Source organism: Panthera onca, chromosome C1 (assembly GCF_046562875.1).
Source record: "Panthera onca isolate mPanOnc1 chromosome C1, mPanOnc1 haplotype 2, whole genome shotgun sequence".
Taxonomy (NCBI): domain Eukaryota; kingdom Metazoa; phylum Chordata; class Mammalia; order Carnivora; family Felidae; genus Panthera; species Panthera onca.
The window spans coordinates 105,885,997-105,900,289 of record NC_138346.1 but is presented as its reverse complement, the minus strand read 5'-3'; the positions used below and the strand labels follow the sequence as shown (position 1 = coordinate 105,900,289).

The following is a 14,293-nucleotide window of genomic DNA, read 5'->3' as shown; positions in this document are numbered from 1 at the left end:
TGATCCAAGCAAGAAACAATACAAAACTCTTGGCCCATGGAATTAGTTAACTAAGTTACAGTTCAATCCCAGCGTCACCAGTACCTCGTCTCAGTTTCCCCTTCACGAGAATGAAGATAGCAAATATAACTGCCTCTTGCAATAATTATAAGGAATAAATGAGAGAGCATGTATGCAAATGGGCCAGATGTGAGATGTGGCCTGCAGATACAGTACGTAAAGAACTAAGCACTAAATTTAAACTCAAACTTGACTTAAATTTAACTTTGAACTTAGATTGTCCGAATCTAAGACATGCATGGCATCTTATCATTTATAATCTGTAGGACAGTAGATAATTGTTCACTGTTACGACACTATTCTCGTGAATCTATGTGTCATCCCTGCGCAGGGACCATGCCAGTCTTCGCTGTGTCATTCCAATTTTAGTCACGTGTGCTGCCGAAGCGAGCACACAACAGTACTCTCGATGAGCATAAACCCTTAACGGGTTTTCCAAGAATTCTTTCCATCGTATAAGATTCCACGTGGAGAGAAGGTTTGGGGATGCATACGGCATTGTGCAGGCAACTTGCAGAACTGCGAAAGCCAGCCAGGGAACACAGACGGTGGAGAGGGTCGGTATCAAGCCTGAGAGTGTCCCTCAGATCAGGTAGAAGGGAAATCATGTGCTTTTGCTTCCGATAGACTAATTCTTGTCCCAGCAAGAATATACAAGCCACTTAGCAAATTTATTTTAATTCAAACCTTAATGGCATTCAGAGCAACATTCTACAGAAGTTAACAGCTCTCCTGACAAGCAGCAGCAGATTGTGTGGCCCTAATATGCAGCTAAGTATTTTGAGCTACTCAGACATCTGGCCCCAGTGAAACAGCTGGAAAAGCAAAACTATTAACCTTTTGTTTGCAGTGAGAGCTTTCCCAATAGATGCCAAAACATGGTGGTAGACTCAGAAATACCTCGTAGTGATTCAGACAGCTCTTCTAATGGCAGGTGATGGTGTCGTGCCTTCTTTCCCTCCTTGTTGGGAAAGAAAATATTGTCTAGTTTGTCACCTATTTGATCTGTGTTATTTTACGTACACCTGTTACGCTGAGCTCACCACACGCAGGCAGAGAAAGGCTTTATAGACCAAAACAGTCTACCATGTCTAAAATCAAAGAAGCAGTTGGGATGCCTGGGTGGTTCAACTGGTTAAGTGTCTGAAGCTTGATTTCAGTTCAGGCCATGATCTCACAGTCCGTGGGTGTGAGCCCCACTTCGGGCTCTCACACTGACCTCGCAGAGCCTGCTTGGGATTCTCTCTCTCCCTCTCTCTCTGACTCTCCCCTGCATGTGCACTCTCTCTCTCTCAAAATAAATAAATACACAGGAAAAAGGTTAAAATAAATAAAATCGAAGCAGCCGTGTCTTTAGCCACTGAGGACATTTGTTGAAAGGGAAATTAAAGCAACATAGTATCAGAAGTGCAGGTCACAGAACTAAATATCTAATGAGACCGGGGCTCCTGGGTGGCTCAGTTGGTTAGGCATGCAGCTTCGGCTCAGGTCATGATCTCGCGATCCATGAGTTCAAGCCCCGCGTCGGGCTCTGTGCTGACAGCTCAGAGCCTGGAGCCTGCTTCATATTCTGTGTCTCCCTCTCTCTGACCCTCCCCCGTTCATGCTCTGTCTCTCCCTGTCTCAAAAATAAATAAACGTTAAAAAAATTTAAAAAAAAATATCTAATGAGAGTTAATCAGATATATGTCAGTTCTTTATTATTTATTCATTCTCATTTTGTAATGTTCACTGAAACTTTGTTTATAGAACAAAGTGGAACATGGAGAGCTCGTGTAAGTTGTCCCGAAAAACACACTTAGAACACCACCATTATGAAGTTGGAACCCACACAGTCCCCGTGGACCTTCCACACAACACCCTAAATATACCAGATTGTAGTTTTTGCCCAGAAGTTTTTCAATTCTGATTAAATTTTAAAATGTTCCACATAAACTCCATCGTGGTAGTTTTTCCAGAAATGCCAGGTTCCATATCTTTCTGGATACTTTGTGTGTCTCAGGGGTTACTTGCTTCAGAAAAAGATAGAGTTAAATAAATGACGGTATCTACCGCAGCCTCTTAGGTGGAAAGGCCCTTGTGTGTAATAGAGCTGCTCACATAAATTTTAAGTGGCCAGTAACAACAGGAATGCAAAAATGATAAAGGAAAGCGTCAGAGCAAAATACATTAGTAGTGGCAGATAGTGACAAAATTTAACAAATGGAGACTTAAAGTTAATGATATTTTTTTTCAAGTAAAAACAGGGGAAAAAGGAAATCCATCACAATATTTTAAAAGATTTTAATCAGAGTTTTGAAAACTATCTATGACTGTAGGTCTGAGAAAGGATTCCTGGAAGAAGAGAGGGCAGGAGAAGAAGGCATCTCGGATTATGACAATGGCTTGAGGAAATAAGCCAGTAGACTGGATAATGGATTTGGATTTGGAGGGTACAGAAGTAGACATATCAGAGGGGACTCTAAGGGTTCTAGTTTGCCTAGCAGGGTGACTGGTAGTGTTATCCATTTATCGCAGAACATGGGAAGAGGACCTTGCATGAAGGGAAGTCCTTGAGTTCACTTGGAGACCTAAAAATCTTGAAGTATATTTGAGACACCCAACTGGGGATGTCCAGCAATCAACTACATATGAGTGTGTTACATAGAAAACTATCTTATAATAATTTATTTGAAGCATCTTGCACAATTAAGATTGCATAAAGAAAGCCAAAACAAGGGAAAGATCAAGACAGAGATACTTTATTTCATGCTATGCCAAGTAACATTTTTCCAACTCCCAAAAAACACCAGTCCCTTAGAGTTTGTTGTAAGTGGGCCCCTTAGAGTTGTTCAATGTGACAACCTTTGATAGAGGTTTGAGGACCGATGATGAAGGGAGAGAAGGATTCGCTTGTCAAGTGAGCACATGTAAAGACAAATAAGAGGCAAACATGGGCCTTACATGGAAGTGGTAGAGAAGAGAATATTTCAAGATGGGCAACATTAGAAGTTACAACTGTGGTTGGGGCTTCAGCGATGGTGATGATTTAAAAGGAAGGACATTGAACTTGGCAACACGAAAGTCATGAGAGTTCTTGACAAAAACCATCTCAGCAGAATTACAGAGGTGGAAACCAGATTGGAGTGGTTGAAGGGGTGAGAAGAGTTTAACTCTCAAACCTCATCACACACTGAATTCTCTAGTGACATCTATCCCACTGCAGTGAACCTATATCTGTCACAGCCTTTCAAATGAAAGGTGAGTCCATTGATATGAGGACCCTATCTGATCCATCTTTGCACACCAGTCTCGCTGTAGCAATTGGAGCGGTCCTCCCAAATCATAAATCAGATGAGCTCCCTACTAAAACCCTCCACTGGTTCCCAGTCTACCGAGACATAATGACAGGGTTTGCATGACTCCAAGACCCTCTATCGGCCATTCCCTTGATCTCTCTGGCTCTGTCTTCTACTACTCTCTCCTCGGCCATTCACCAAATGACCATGAACTCCTCACTCTTCCACCAAATGCTAAGCACATTGTTCCCTCCTTGCTTACTATTCCTTCTACCTCATGGGCTCTTCTCCTAGACACCCTTGTGGTTAGTTTCCTGGCTTATTCCTGGTCTTCATTCAAACATCACCTTTTCTGAGAGTCTTTCCCGGACAACCCATCTGAAAGGTGGCTTCCTCACCATCCTATAACAGTAGTCTCTATCCTCTTTCCCATTTTATATAATTGTTTCTTTAGTACTTAACACTTTCAAGCAAACTCTAATTTATTTGTCCTATTTTGCGTCTTCTCCATTAGAACATGAGTTCAACGAGTGTAGGAATTTCACATGAGTTTTACTGCTATTTCCGCAGCTCCAAAAGAGTATTCTGCACAGGAAACCACTCAATAATTATTTGTTGAATGAATGAAAAATTCTAGTGCCTAATACTGTGCTCTCTACATAATTGACAGTTGATAAATTAATGAGTACACCTTCGTATTATGACCAAATTACACTGTTAATTGCCAACATTGTATTGAATGAAAGGATGCAACTGATTCCTTTTTCAAAACTGTCTGCTTGCCATTAGTTTTTGATATTTATCTTTAACTCATCAAAATTGCATTATAGTCATTATGGTAAAATTCTTTGAAGCAATTTGGAACTGCAGGGTTTCGTTGGCCATCCATATCAATCTTGAAATTAGATTGATGTAATGCTGCCCACTCATTTGAGTCTAATGCTTTTCCTGGAGCCTCGGAGTAAAGAATATGTTTGGGTTATATATATATATATATATATATATATATATTTATAAATATAAATATATATATATATATTAATTTCTAAAAGTACCAGCACTAAACATATGGATTGTACAAGCCTGAAATCTTTTTGTTTTTAATCCCATTCTAAGTGTGAGCCTGGCTTCACTGAGCAGAAAGAATAGATAATGCCGTAGTTCGGACTTGACTAAGAGAGTGGCCTAAACAATTCGGTGGAAATGTTCCATGGCATCTTTATGTCCTTTACTGATGTTTATTTCAAATTGAGTCGCTTATTGCTCCAAAAATTTCAGCTTAACATTGTTTCATATCATCTTTCTCCCCAAAGAAGATAAAGACCAGGTTGTTGAGCCATATCTCCATTGGCTTCATAAATTTATGACTTGTCACCAAGTATAAGTACATGAAAATTGTCATAATGACAGAGATTAGTCTGTCCAGGGCAGAGGCAAGATCTTGATGCAAAACTTCTAAGCAGAATAAACAATTTCCTCTGAGGAGCTCGGTGAATGTTTTTAAGAAATATGGCTCACTGGTGACACTGTCACAAGAACAGCAAGCTGTGTTTTTTGGGAGAAAAAAAATTCATTTCATGATGACAAGTATGAGGTACAGCAGCCACTGTTCCCCTGAGGCCCAAACACCACAGGAAATGTGTATGGAGACGACCCGGCATGGCCAAAGACCGTGTTGTAGGTTTCATGTCAAAAGCAAAAAAAAAAAAAAAAAAAAAGAAGAAGAAGAAGAAGAAGAAGAAAATAGTAAATTCATTCCTCTGGGACATATTTCTACTTCTTTGTCTTTCATCTTATCCCAACTAAGATAACCTCACTTTTTTTTTCAATATATGAAATTTATTGTCAAATTGGTTTCCATACAACATCCAGTGCTCACCCCAAAAGGTGCCCTCCTCAATACCCATCATCACCGACCCTCCCCTCCCTCCCACCTCCCATCAACCCTCAGTTCGTTCTCAGTTTTTAAGAGTCTCTTATGCTTTGACTCTCTCCCACTCTAACCTCTTTTTTTTTCCTTCCCCTCCCCCATGGGTTTCTGTTAAGTTTCTCAGGATCCACATAAGAGTGAAAACATATGGTATCTGTCTTTCTCTGTAGGGCTTATTTCACTTATCATCACACTCTCCAGTTACATCCACGTTGCTACAAAACGCCATATTTCATTCTTTCTCATTGCCACGTAGTACTCCATTGTGTATGTAAACCACAATTTCTTTATCCATTCATCAGTTGATGGACATTTAAGCTCTTTCCATAATTTGGCAATTGTTGAAAGTGCTGCTATAAACATTGGGGTGCATTTGCCCCTATGCATCAGTACTCCTGTATCCCTTGGGTAAATTCCTAGCAGTGCTATTGCTGGGTCATAGGGTAGGTCTATTTTTAATTTTTTGAGGAACCTCCACACTGTTTTCCAGAGTGGCTGTACCAGTTTGCATTCCCACCAACAGATACTAACATCACTTTTTTAATTCATTAGCATTCGTGCTAAACCCCTTTCAGAGCCTTAAGATGAAAGAGGCAAAATTGTACTCTGATTCCCCCAAATTGTATAAACAGAGCAAGTGGGGATTCCTTACCCTTTAGCATAACAGAGACAATATCATAAACATCACCTTCCATAGATTTTTTTTTTTTATGGAAACAGCTGCATGGTCAGCTTGGAAATCTCCATGGTGTGGCCACTGCACTCACGTTTTCCAGCACAAAGCTCTGGTAGATCAGCTTGTTCAGGCTGGATCCAGTCCTCAAAGCCCAGGTGTATTTACAAACATCCTTTTCAGACAAATGGCTTAAGGGAGAAGGGTGTTGTGGTGCTGTCTTTTGCTTGCTCTAAGGCCCATTTGGTTGTAAACTGACATCACTTAGGTGTGTTTCGCCATAAGAAACCTTTTCCCAGATGAAAGGCATTTGCCAAAGACCTCTGTGCCCTGCTTAACTAGAACCATAGTGTGAGTCCAGGCTGCAGAGTCTGAGAAAACTCGCAAAGCTGGTGTGGCCAGTTACTATCTGTGTCACACTGGGCAAGTTACGTGAACTCACCGGGCTTCACTGTACTTCATGTGAAGTAGGAATAACTAATAATTTCTACTTTATAAGGTAGTTATGACAAGTAGTTGAGTGACTGGAAAGTTCGCGGTTCAAGTAATATGTGACAAGGGAGTCAAGAACACTCAAGGGGGAAAGGAAGGTTTCTTCAGTCAGTGGTGCTGGGAAAACTGGATATCCACTTGCAGAAAAACAAAACTGGATCCCTATCTTATACCACCCATGAAAATTAACTCGAAATGGGTTAAAGACTTAAACATAAGACCTGAAACCATTAAGCGCTTAGAAGAAAAGATAGAGGGAAAGTTTCCTAATATTTGTCTTGGCAACAAGTTTTGTGGACATGATATCAGAACACAAGCAATAAAATTAAAAAAAAATTAATAAGTGAGACTGCCACAAGCTAAAAATCTTCTGTACAGCAAAGGAAATTATCAACAAAATGAAAAGGCAACCTATGGCATGGGAGAAACTATTTGTAAATCATTTATCTGATAAGGGATTAATATCCAAAATATAGAAAGAACTCATATAACTCAATAACAATGAACAATCTGGCTTTAGGACAGAGGACCTAAATAGACATTTTTCCAAAAAGGACATCCAAATGGCCAACAGGCACATCAAAGATGCCCAACACCACTCATAATCAGGGAAATACAAATCAAAATCACAGAGAGATAACACCTCACACCTGTCAGACATGGCTGTCACGAAAAACAAGAGTTGGGGGGCATGGGTTGTCCAGTTGGTTGAGTAACCAACTCTTGGATTTCAGCTTAGGTAGTGATCTCATGATTCATGGGTTTGAGCCCCGTGTCCTGCTCTGCACTGACAGTATTGGAGCTTGCCTGGGATTCTCTCTCTCCTCTCTCTTCCCTCCTCCATGTCTCTTTCTCAAAATAAATAAATAAACTTAAAAAAAAAGAAAAAAAGGAAAAACAAGAGATAACAAGTGTTGGCCAGGATGTGGAGAAAAGATATTCCCTAGGTATTGTCTGTTGGTTTGCAAACTCCTAGGGAGCTTCCCAGGTGAAATAGGAAACTGGCCCCATAGACAGAGGGCAGGCAGAGGCCAAAGAAAGAGGCAGGCCACTCCAGACTGGTAGGTAGCAGTACTAATAAGTAAAGGAACTCATGTTCAAGGTTGGGTTTGGGTTGCTGCAAGATGAGTAGATCTCTACACCTACCTGCCAAATTGTAAACATTTATATACAGCTTTTACCTGGGTTCAGTCATATATACCATCAAGATGGTCTCAGGACTACATCACTATCCCAAAGCCATGTCTTTGGGCAGCTTCTGGTAGTGGAGAAGGCAAGGGGAGCCCGTATTCCAAGGACAAGAGCCTCCCATTACCCAGGTCCAACCACAGATCAACCAGTGGTAATGTCTTCTTGATGACCTTCCCCAAAACTGTACCTTCTGTGACCAGCTCTTATGATCTCACATGTCCCCCTCCTCCACAGTGGGTCCTGAGAGGTCAGCAAGGGGTTTCACTGGCATGGAGGCAGCTCCTTTGGTGGCTATCTTGCTGCATTGGAGGCAGATATCACAGAGCAAGATGGCCACATGCAAGAGAAAACACAGATTAAGACAGTGGCTCTCAAAATCAGTGACAACTTTTTCCACTAAGAACCCCATGATATGAGCCACTGATTCATTTGGTCCCTTAAGCCAAGGGGCAAGATCACTCTTTCACTTTTATCCTCATATGATTTAAAAGATGGGATGTTGGCAAATCCATCAGATATGAACACACAGTATTCTGTTTAGATGATGGCACAGGTGACTCCTTCAAAGTCCATTCTATTTTGGAGGACAGCTCTTCTCATTAGAGATATCTCAGCACTCAGTAAGGACAAGCTTTGTTGGCTATCACTTGATCCTTGCTGAGTGAATTTAGTAAGGACTTATTTGTGTGCCATGATGCCTTTTAGGACAATGGAAGAAAGGAAGACAGCAGCCAAATGATGGTATTTGTGGAAAACAGTGTCCACCTGGCCTTGAGAAGGGGGAAGCTGGCAGTTTTAGGAACGTGACCTGGTTGTCCATACCATATGTGTGACCCTGGAGAGGCAGCACTGTCAGGCATGAGGAGATGGACTGGGGACAGGACATGCCAGACCAGGACTCCCAACGCCTCCCCTCTTTCAATGGGATGTGTTCTTTCAATGGTGCATTTCAATCGGTCCAGCTTATTGCAGGACAACAGGCTCCCGGTGGAGAGTGACTAGTCTCCCCTTCATTTGGGGGTGCAAATTAACTCAACATCCCTAAGGGACCTCCACTGAAATTTCTAGCAGCCAATTCCTTTCCCAGATGTGATGGGGCATGACATTCTCAGCAGCATAGCACATTGATCCACTGTGAGAGTGAAGGCAATAGTTGTTTCCTGTGACTTCCATACCTTTCCCAGATTTAATGCCTCAGTAGGGGTCTATGACCTGGTATTTGGGCAACAGGCCCGACTGGTTAATTATCCACGTGTATTAAAGCCTGGACGGTACTTTAGTCTACCCAGCCAAGGTGGGTTTACCTGTTAGTAATTTAATCTGCTGGGGGGGGGGGGGTTGTCTGCTATTTTTTTTTAATGTTTATTTATTTATTGTGAGCAAGAGAGAATACGCAAGTAGGAGACGGCAGAGAGAGAGGGAGAGAGAGAATCCCAAGCAGGCTCTGCACCTTCAGCTCGGAGCCCGATGCAGGGCTGGATCTCACAAGCTGTGAGATCATGACCTGAGCTGAAATCAAGAGTTGGATACTTAACCAACAGAGTCACCCAGGCACCGCTAATCTGCTATTGTAATTTTCCCTTTTCCCTTTCTACCAAACCTGCTGCTTGCAGGTTACAAGGGAGATGGAACCTTTCTTCAACATCATGCTCTTCTGCCCAAACTTACACATTCATGACCTTTGAAATGTGACCCCCAGTCACAGTCTAGTAGATGAGGGTATCTACACACGGTACTCAATTTCTCTAATCCCCCGATGGTGGCACCCTAGTCTGCACGGCGGCAGGGGACAGCTTGGATGAGGCCAGATGCAGTGTCCACACGAGCCAAGGCATATTCATAACCCTCACTTGGGTCAGTGCAAACGATTTGCCAATCCCTTGCTGGTTGAGAACTCCAATGGAAGGCCCAGACTCCTTCGGCAACTGCCTCAGGTGTTGCCTAAAACACACAGGACGTGTTGTCACTACATTAACCAAATCCCTGTATTTGAAGGGCAACCCAACGTTCTTGGCAATACCCCATCTCACCTGGGCACTGTGGCGGCCACTCTGTCTATGCACCCCATCTGCTGAATCCACCAAAGGGTCAATGGCTAGGGCTCAGACCAGAGCTATAGCATCAGCTTCCTAGCTGCCAAGGGGGTGTCAGTGTCTTACGAGACAGGACTTAGTAAGGCAGCAAGGACTGCCTTAGGCTCCTACAGATGGACTAAAATGTCTCTCCACATATTCTGATCCCACAAAGGCTCATTCATGGTCACGTTCCCCTTAGCTTCCTATCGTCCAAGCCACAGGGTTCATTCCTTTAGAACAGCCCAACTGTCAGTGCAAAGAATTCATATCCAGAGCTCATGAGTCATCACCAGCCAGACCGCTGTGAGCTCAACCCGACCGGCCGCCGTGCTGACTCCTGCGTGACGGGTTCTACCCGGAGGAGCCCCGGGTACACTGCTAGGAGCTACCGGTCTAGGCGCGTATATCGGGCTTCTGCCCCCTTCCAGAGCTGGGGCCAAAATCCGAAGGCATTTTCCCCCTTCTGTGGTCTCTGTCATAGTGTCTGGCCCATGCCTTCCTGAGTCACAGACACATCTAACTCAAATGACAGCCCTACCTGGGAGCTGCCCAGGCCTTGAACCTATTCCACTAGGTCACTCAAAGACACCTTGTTACTCTAACCCTCAGTCCCACACACGCCTGTTTGGTTTTTGGTTTTGTTTGGTTGGTTTGTTTGTTTGTTTTTCTTTTTAACCAGGACATAAGGGACAGAGGTACTGTGCCAGGTGGGGATTAAAAATCCTCCAAAACCCCAAAATCTCCACAAAGTCTTGCACCTCTTTCACCCTTGGAGGGGATGAATAGGCTTGTACCTTATCAGTCGCAACTTCTGGGACAGCGTGCACTTTACCCTGATCGAATAGCTCCCAAAACCTCACGGCGGCGCCTGGGCCTTGAACGTCCGGTGGGTCCAGTGCCCATCCTCTCCCTCACAGATGCTCCAGCAAACCCTTCAGGACGCCCTTCAGCAGAGGTGATTCTTCACGTGTTAACATCATAGCGTCAACGTAATGGGCCCATTTTACTACTGTGGGGAAGGAGGGAAAGGACAGGTCTCCAGCCACCATCCCTCGACACATTGCCAGGCTATGCATGCAGGTAGCCTGGGGAAAGCACCTGAAAGGTTCATTATTGTTCCTCCCACATGAAGGCAAATGGATCTCAGTTATCAGAAACCTGTCCAAGCCTGTTCCATCAATCTCCTTGAAGATGAAACACTTTTGCAAGATCACTTTGCCACAGCATCCTCGTGAGACAGTAACTCTGCAAATGACAAAAGATGGCCATGGTTAAAAATCTAATGAGAGTCCGTTACAATACAATGGACAAGGGAACTTGGTAACTTCTGTGACAGACATTTTTTTAACTGACCGATACATTATAGCAGAGCACCTCAGATTTTTACGAATTTCATACAATGATACCCTAAAGAAAGGAGTATCACTCCTTATTTGACAAAGCTTCCCATGAAATTCAATATACATAAAAAGTCACATGTGCCTATCTCTTTTAGTAGAGAAGGCTCAGGTTCCTGAAGTAATCAAATACCTGATGAGGACAAAGCAGAATTTTTGTTTTCTAGGCAAGTTACGTTAAAGGGAAAGAAAAACCTTTGCTTACAATTTCTTATTAAGAGCCGGTTGATGATGTAAGAAAACTGCCCTTTTTTTTTGTTTAAACACTTATTTACTATTGACAGACAGAGAGACACAGAGCGTGAGCAGCGGAGGGGCAGAGAGAGGGGGAGACACAGAATCCGCAGCAGGCTCCAGGCTCCGAGCTGTCAGCACATAGCCCAACACGAGGCTCGAACCCACAAACCGTGAGATCTTGACCTGAGCTGAAGTTGGATGCTTAACTGACTGAGCCACCCACGCGCCCCAGAAAACTGTCCTTTTAACAGAGAGAAAACCAAATTCTAATTTTGCACCAGGGTACTTTTTTGCTCTTTTTAGCTTGCATAAATCCATTCCAATCTTAGCTTGACGGCACATAAAGGTCGTTTCTCCACATCTCTGCTCCACAAACCTTCTGCAACGTTCTATATCCATTCAGCTTGGATTTCAAAACTGTAGCTTGAATCAGGTTCCCACCCACGTGGCTAAAGCTGTTCACTGACTTCTTACAGAGGCTGCGCACTGAATTGGGGGCAAGGGAACTTTTATAGCAGTTTTGGTTTGTTGGTTTACTTAAACTATTTTCCCTTTCCTTTCCTTCAGTCTCTGTGGGTGATGTTTTGTTTATCTCCTGGGTGTTCACATTTCAAAGGCAGGCTGAGATTTACAACTTGAAGGGACAGAGAAAGAATTCAAATTTTCTCCCAGAAGTTTTTTGGCGTAACTGTTATTTAACGTTCCTTTGTATTAGGGTCCAGAAAGGGCATGGGGCATTTTGTCTGTGTCTTCATCAATTAACACATCCATTTCTTCATTTTTGTTATCTGCCCAGAGATTCCACCTCTTAGCGTTTTTTGTTTTTTTGTGTTTTTTTTTTTTTTTTTTTAATGTTTACTTACCTTGAGAGAGAGAGAACGCACAGGGAAGGGACAGAGAGAGAGGGAGACAGAGAATCCCAAGCAGGCCCGGGGCTGTCAGCTGTCAGTGCAGAGCCAGACTCGGGGTTCCATCTCAGAACAGTGAGATCACGACTGCATCGAAATCAAGAGTCAGAGACTTAACCAACTGAGCCACCCAGGCGCCCCTCCACCTCTTACACTCCGATCAGGCTTTGTCACAAGTGCCTGGATCTTTGTTGTTGTTGTAAATGTGTATTTTATTGATTTTTGAGAAAGGGAGAGAGATCACAAGTGAGGGAGGGGCAGAAAGGGGAGACAGAGAATCCCAAGCAGGCTCCGTGTGATCAGCACGGAGCCTGATGCGGGGCTCAAACTCCTGAACAGGGAGATCATGACCTGGGTCGATATTAAGAGCTGGATGCTTAACCAGTTGAGCCACCCAGGCACCCCAGAAGTGCCGTCATCTAATTCTACGGCAGCACGAACTTTCCGAGTTTTTCAGAACAACACAGTAAGGCCTCCAACTTACTATCCTGCCATCCCAACTTATCTACCAGCCTGTAGAAGCCAGAAGAGCGGTGGGAACTCAAAGGTCTTTCCCTAACCCGAGCTCCTCTTCCAACTTTCTAACTGGAACTTCAGCCTCTAGTCTGGCATTGGTGGCCAGCCCAGCTGCCCACAGAGAGGCCGGCCCCCTGTGTGACCCTGCATTTCCCTTCTGTGCTGCAACACACTCTGTGGGGTTCCTCAAACGAGCCCCTGAGGCAGCCAACATTTTAGGGTGTCCCCATATTCACAAAGTAGTCCACAAGCATCTGACATAGGGACCACCCCTCCCCCAACAAAGGTCACAGGCCAGCTTGAGATTTCCCCTGCGGATGCCTCTTCTCCAAGGCTAGAGAATTTATTTAAAGGCTTATACTAGCCACCTTTTCCCTCACAGAGGTCAATGACCAACTCCAATGTCTCAGTCCCACGGCCTATGTGTTATTTCTTGGCTGGCTCACCAAGTTTTGGTTTGCAAACTTCAAAGGAGCTTCCCAGGTGTGATCTACCACTGGCCTTCATGTGCAAGAGGGCAGGGAGAGACCAGAGAAAGAGGTGACCACTCCATATTGGTCTTACGAGCAAAGAAACTTACATATAAGGCTTGTCTGGGTGGCTGCAAAATGGGTAGATCTCTGTGCATATCCAAATCTTAAAAGTTTATATAGAGCATACCATGTACGCCGTGTGAGTATTCTCCACACGGCATCACTATCTCCAGGCTATGTCCCTCTGAGTGAGGAAGGCAAGTGGAACCCATATTCCAAGGGCAGAGGAGGAGGTGAGGAGCCTCTTTCCACTGGGGTCCAACTCAGAGGTCAACAGGCAGTCACATCTCCTCAATGACCTCCCCCAACGCCGTTGGTGAGAATATAAATCGGCACCACCCCAATGGAAAACAGTGTGGAGGTTCGGTAAGAAATTGAAAATGCAACTATTAGACGATCTGGCAATCTCACTTTGGGGTATGTATAAAGGAAATGAAAACAGGATCTCAAAGAGATATCTGCACTCCTATGTTTATTACAGCATTATTTACAACAGCCAAGGTATAGAAAAACCTAAGTGTCCATCAACAAATAAAAGGATAAAGAAGGTGTGGTTTACATCTACAGTAGAATATTTTTCAGCCATGAGGAAAAAAAAGCCATGCGACAACATGGATGAAACTTAAGGACACTATGCCGAGTGAAATAAGTCAGACAGAGAAGGACAGATTTCCTATCATCTCACATGTATGTGGAATCTGAAAAAGTTAAACACAGAAACAGAACAGAATGGTGGTTGCCAGGGACTGGGGAGTGGGGAAAATGGGGCAACGTCGGTCAAAGGGCACAAACTTCGGTTTTAAGATGAATAAGTTCTGGGGATCTAATGCACCACATGCTGATTATAGCTAATAATACTGTACTGTATACTTGCAAGTTGCTAGGAGAATAGGTCTTAAATGTTCTCACCACAAGAAAAGAAATCGTAATCACGTGAAGGGATAGAGGTGTTAGCTAATGGTGCTGTGGTAATGACTTTTGCAACGCGTAAATGTATCAAGTC

General features: G+C 43.6%; 1 non-coding gene across 1 annotated transcript; it reads right to left on the bottom strand.

The window, feature by feature from the left end:
- Positions 1 to 346: 346 nt before the first annotated feature.
- On the bottom strand, positions 347 to 454 carry LOC132674038 (U6 spliceosomal RNA). Its single transcript, XR_009608361.1, has one exon. It is a non-coding gene; the product is annotated as a U6 spliceosomal RNA (small nuclear RNA).
- Positions 455 to 14,293: the final 13,839 nt, after the last annotated feature.